Source organism: Benincasa hispida, chromosome 7 (assembly GCF_009727055.1).
Source record: "Benincasa hispida cultivar B227 chromosome 7, ASM972705v1, whole genome shotgun sequence".
Taxonomy (NCBI): Eukaryota; Viridiplantae; Streptophyta; class Magnoliopsida; order Cucurbitales; family Cucurbitaceae; genus Benincasa; species Benincasa hispida.
The window spans coordinates 1303915-1310212 of NC_052355.1; positions in this window are offsets into that span (position 1 = coordinate 1303915).

A 6298-nucleotide genomic window follows, 5' to 3' on the forward strand; every position below is an offset into this window, starting at 1 on the left:
AAGGTCAAGTTACCTAGGTCATCGCTTTGAAATAGTCAGTCTTAAACAGTAAACAACGTTATAAAGTAAGAGTGACTTATTTCGTGGTCCGATCTTATACAAACTCTTTTGCACAGGACACACCCACTCCTAATGTCATAACATGTATGAATTAGGATCACTTCGTTTGTAGCACTTTACAACTATTTTAACAACTACAGAGTAGGCTGCATCCAATAGTGTTACCAGAATAAGGCACCCGACCTTATTCATATACTATAAATCATTTTGACTATTTACTTGAACCTGATACACTTTTATGTCTTCATATAAAGTTCAAGTACTCATGTAATAGTCATGGGTATTTTTAGGTTTATTGGATTTCTAATAAGCAATACATATATTCAATAACAACTTATTGAATTTTCAAAATAAGTTTCATTATTTACAAACCACGAGTTTTAGGACATAAAACCCAATAAACTCCCACTTGGACTAAAACTCTAGTGGTAAGTTATATATTCGTATATATAAGACCGAGTTTTTGAGTTAGAGAAATCCAATAAACTAGGGCATCTCATACCCATGGTTTACCATTCTGTATCCCATACCCGATATTTATCCCATTTTGCCTAGGTTATTTACCTGGTATTCTTAGTCCTACTAGGTGATTCAGACACTTTAGCCAAGAGAACCATTGTAAACATGTTAGTGTACAATAGACTTCTTATTAAACTATATGAGGAATGCATCTTATTCTCAATAATGACTAGAAAGTCATACTTTCCTCCTACTACATTGAGGTACTCTTAACTCCTTCAGTAAGATGCATCTGACCTGTCTTAACAACTCTTGTTAAGAGTGTTAATTCAATAACTCTTTATTAAATAGATCTAGAAATCTTTAAGCTTTCTATACTTTGATCTAATCGATTTCTAGTCGTTTCTGATTCTTAACAGAAGTTGCTATGAGATAGAACAAACATTTGAAAATGAACATTTCATTTACAACAAAAATATATACAATTTGTTCTTTACAAGATAACAAAAACAAGTAAGATTATTATACAACAACATCTCCCACTGATTAAGCTGAGTAAGAAGTCCTCAGGAACTAGTTTTCCTGTTATGCTTTCTCTGCTCAACTTTCAGCAAGATACTTAGAGCAGTTTCTCTTCCAATGCCCTTCTTCGTTGCAGTGGAAACACTTTCCTTTGTCTGCAGTGTTGTTCTTCCCTTTCTTTCTAGTGGGTTTCTTCTTCCCTTTCCCTTTGTTCTTCTTCACAGGAATACTCTTACTCTGGGAAGAGAAAACAACATCAGGCTTGGAGGACGTTCCTCTCTTTTCAGCGGTAGTAACATTTATTTCTGATTCTAGACTTTTACTTCTCAACATAGTCTGGTAAGTCTATAGCTCATTCAATAAAGTAGTCAAACTGTATTCAATTTTATTCATAAGTGCATTCGTGCAGAACTGCGGAAAACTTTTTGGAAGAGATTCCAGAATAAAACCGATTTGACTTCTTTCTCAATAATAATGTCGTTTACTTCTGCCATATAAAAGTGGACCAACATGTCCAGGACATGTTCACAAACAAAGGCCCAATCTTTCATGCGGAAATTGTAAAAGTACTTAATAGCATCATGATGCGTGAAATTATGATGCAATGATGTGTGTGTTATGCAATGAACATGCAAGTTTTCCTAACAAGGCCCAAGTATAAACCTTCTTAGGTTTCCTGTTAAGTTCACGATCGAACACAGGGACTACTGAATAGATATGCAACAAACACTTTGATTCTATTGTGGTAGTAAAAACAAATGAAGTGGATAGTGTTCTGATTGAGATTTTTCCTATGCGACGGAGTTGAACGCAGAGTTGATGAAAGTGTAGAATAACAATAAGTATGCGATGAAGGGGTTGAGAAGGGGTTTAGCTAACATTTCCTTAGATTGTGCACAAATTATGGGATCATGCTACACACAAATATCAATACTACATTTCTCAAAACAAAATGCCATAATTCCTATTTCTAGGACACATGCGATGTATATGCGAAAAATTCGATAGGACTTATTTCTAAGTTTCTACTCTTTCCTATGCGATGATGAATGATGCACACATAAAACAAGGTGAGCGCATACCATCATTCCTACTTATAGGGTGCATGCGATGTGTAAATAGCAATAGAACTTATGTCTAAGTTTCTACTTCTTGCTTTTGCGATTCTAATCCTACTCTCTCAAGCCTAGATTCTAATCTGACTCTCTCTATCTTTAGACTACTCTCTCAAGTATGTCCAAAGGGTGAATGATGCATATATAAGACAAGATAATTGCATAAAATGTAAATCTTAAGTCATGCTAGCTAAGTACTTCTCAACCCATTCAGAAATTTAGCTACTCATGCGTGGTATGGAGAGATTGAACATAGATAGAAATGAGGTTTCCATTTTTTGCAAATAAAGTACTAAATACAAAATAATAAATGGATTTGAGAGATAAGAAGCCAATGTCTTGCTTCCCGTGACCTTTTACACTACTCTATATCACTCAAACTCTGTTCTAGTTGTGTATTCTTGCTCTCACAAGTGTTGGCCCTCTCTCCTTTGTGTTGCTTTCCGATAGTCTCTCGATCTGTCCAGGGGCGATTCTCTTGGCTTTTCCTCGTGTCCTTGCTCTCTCCATCCTCTTTGTATATGTATATGTATGTGTGGGAATGACTAACTATATCCTTTTTCTCTGGTGGCCTTCGATATTTATAGATTTCAAGGTGAAGCAGCTTTTCTTACTAATGATTGCAATGATGGGCGGCATTAATTCCCCTATTCTGTTGTGCCGTTTAATAGTCACCGAAACTTGAATGTACTTGCTACAATGTGGGTTTTAACGGCTTGTCAACTAAATTCAGAATCAACCGTTATTAGCTTTCCGTCCCATCATGATTTATTATGTTGTCGCCTTGATGCAAGGTCTTTATGCGGCCACCTTTTTAAGACACTTCTCACGATCGCATGACTTGCGATTGCAACTTCAAGCGCGCTGACGCATTGGGCCTTTGGATCGCAATTTCATATGCGCCATCGCATTGTACCTGCACAAAATAGGTAAATTAACTGTTTTTATGCGATGAGCACTTGCAATCACAATACCTTTTAGTTTAGCACTTTTGGATGTGATATTGCCTATTTTATCATCGTATTCTCTCATTGTTTTACTTATTTGAGCTGTAATAACTTGTATTTCTACCAGTTATCACATCATGCCTTAGGGAGAAGGATGGTTGCCCGAACATCCATCGTAGAGATTCCATAATCTCTTTGGAAGTACCTATATCCTCATGTTTCTTCGCCAAAACATCAGATATGCTGGCGAGGATATAAGCACGGTCTTTATCATTTGCCCTGATCCATCTATCATATGCATCTCAAACATTTTGGTTTGTAATAGAGCTTGGAACGGGAGGAAAATCTTCTGTTAATACAAACCGTAAATTGTCTATCACCAGTATAGTATTCAAATTTGATTTCCATTTTTCATAATTATCCCCAATCAGTTTATCAGACGCCAACAATTGTACTAGTGAACTCGTCATTCTGAAATTATAAAAAAAATTTATAAGTGAATTGCTTTTAAATCCAATCAAGTTTTAGCAAAGTAATAATATACCTAAGATTATTTTTGCAACGATACTACAAGAATACATTATTGACTAAATACTATCTTCAGAATAACTCATATTCCGATAGTCATTTAGGTACCGCTTTTGGTCAGAAATTACTAACATTTAATAATTATGTAAGTGTAACCCTCCGTTTTTAGACGTTAGAGGTTGGCCCCAACTATGCTACCGAAGTGGAGAGACAAGGTTGGGAATGGACCTAAGAAATACTATCCATCTCGGGAGCTTGAGTTGTTCTGAATCCTATGTTACAACCCTTTATGGGGATAGCCTTCGTTAAATGACTAGTAAAGGGCCACTTAAAGCTAATAAGCAGGTGCAACAAAGGAATCTCACGATCCAAACTAAAGGAAGAGACCACAGGATATGTTGACACATTTCCTTCACCCACTTACTATGAACTACTTCCCCCGTTTACCTTGTTATTGACTCATACAAAACACTTTCCATATGGAGGTCACTCCCAGGGTGACACGAAGCGTTATATGATCTCACGGTGTAAACTATGTGGAGACGTGGCAGTTGAAATCTATATATCATATATTTGGTTTCTTTTCGAACAAGTTTCGCTTATTCACCGTAATCTAGATTAAAGCTAAAAAATACTTTCCGTATGGAGGTCACTCCCAGGGTGACACGAAGTACCACTTAAATCTTGATTGTGAACTCATAGGGACGAAGTACCACTCCCACTTATATGTTATTAATCTTCCACTGAAGTGTTCTAATAACTTTATCATATAGAAGTTATTGAACTCCCACTGAAGTGTTCTATTTAATAGGGCAAATTTATACTTAGGTTCTTTTCGGCTAATAAAAATAACCCTAAGTCTATGTGGTTTATCCAAGTATAACACTTATAAATGGATTTAAACCTACGATGTCTAGGTGATAAAACCGCTTTATTACCTCACATCACTCACGTATGCTCATAAAACTGGTTAACAACATTCAATAATTCGTCCATAATCCCCAGTAGGAGGTGTTCCGTAGACCGTCAACTTAAGTACCCCCAGCCTTAGACAGGATTATATACCGTTTGACTTTATAACTCAACTTTTACAAGTTTAACGACCTATTTTAATTATTAAAATGAGTGGTTAATCTGCGTGAGCATGCAACTGTTCTTTGTTATGGATTTTAAACGTCTAACCCAATTTTATAACAGCTTACAAAATTTTAAACATGCTAAACATCCACAGCAAACATCAAAGCCATTCAATATTTAATATAAAAATTATATTAAATATAAGAAACCCTAACATGCATACTATATATTATAACATTTTATAACATATTTTCAATGCATGTAACATACTTCCTATGGTGGGATTTTAAATCTACATGGCATATTGTAGGCACATAAAAGATTTATTTAATTATAACATATATCAAATACATAAATAATTAAACAAAAATTGTTATGGTCTTAGTTTTTGCATAAACAAGCAAACAAAAGCCTAATTATTACAAGACAGCTTCAAAACCGCTTCCAGACCACTCGGATCGCTCTAAACCGAACCTAAGCAGTTGGATTTTATGTCCTAAAACTCGTAGTTTATAAATTGATAAACATATTCTGTTTTGTTTTTCGATAAAATTGTTATTGAAATTGTAATCTTGAATCCAATAAAATAAGGTCCTGAGGCTATTTAATATAGTTTGAACTTTATATAGTGACATAAATGTGGATCAAGTTCAAATATATAGCCAAAATGGTCTATAGTATATGAATAAGGTTAGGCGCCTTGGTCTGGGGACACTATGGATGCGGCCCACTTTGTAGTTAGTACAAACGATGTGATCCTGAATTGTTCATATAGAGATATGTGAGTGAGTGCATCCTATGCAATGAGTTCGAATACGACTGAACCATGAAATAGTTACTTTTTACATTCTAAACGTCGTTTTATGTATAAAACTGACCATTTCGTTAATTAATGACCTAGGTAACTTAATCTTAATCCTAAGCTGACTATGAACTCCTGTTCACTCGGAATTATCCTTAGATCTACATAGGTGAGGGTAGCTCATTATCACTGACTCAATAAGCCTCCCATTTCAGGGGTAAGATCAGGTGGATAGCTGGGAATATAGGGTGCAAGACAGAATTCACTCCTACCCGTTATAGGGATAGTAGATAGGTTGTTCCCTTTAGTACTGAATCTAGGTCTTGAACGAGAGGCCCCACTCTCTCCTTGGCCCGAGAGAGGTTTGGTTTATAGGTTGGACCTTAAACCAATTGTTCATTAGAGGATCCGTGGAACTTAAGAAACAAGATGTAATTTTGGGGGTAAAACGGTATTTTGACCCAGCCAAGACCACGAACAACCTGTGAAAGATTGACTTACTGATTATGGTTATATCAGATGGACAAAAATATATCTACAGTGAGGGGAGTGCAACTACGAGACTTTAGTGGAATGACTCATTAGTTAACAAATGTTGATTAATTAGGTTAAAGATTTTTACCAGTTAATCTCGGATTGTTGGAGCCCATGATCTGTAGGTTCATTAGGTTCCCCTACTAGCTCATATGGAATAAACTTAGAACAGTATGATAGAATGATTTGAATTGTTTGAATTAGGTTAAGAGGGAGAAACCGACAAGTATATGTGATATAGTGGTGGTTTTTTC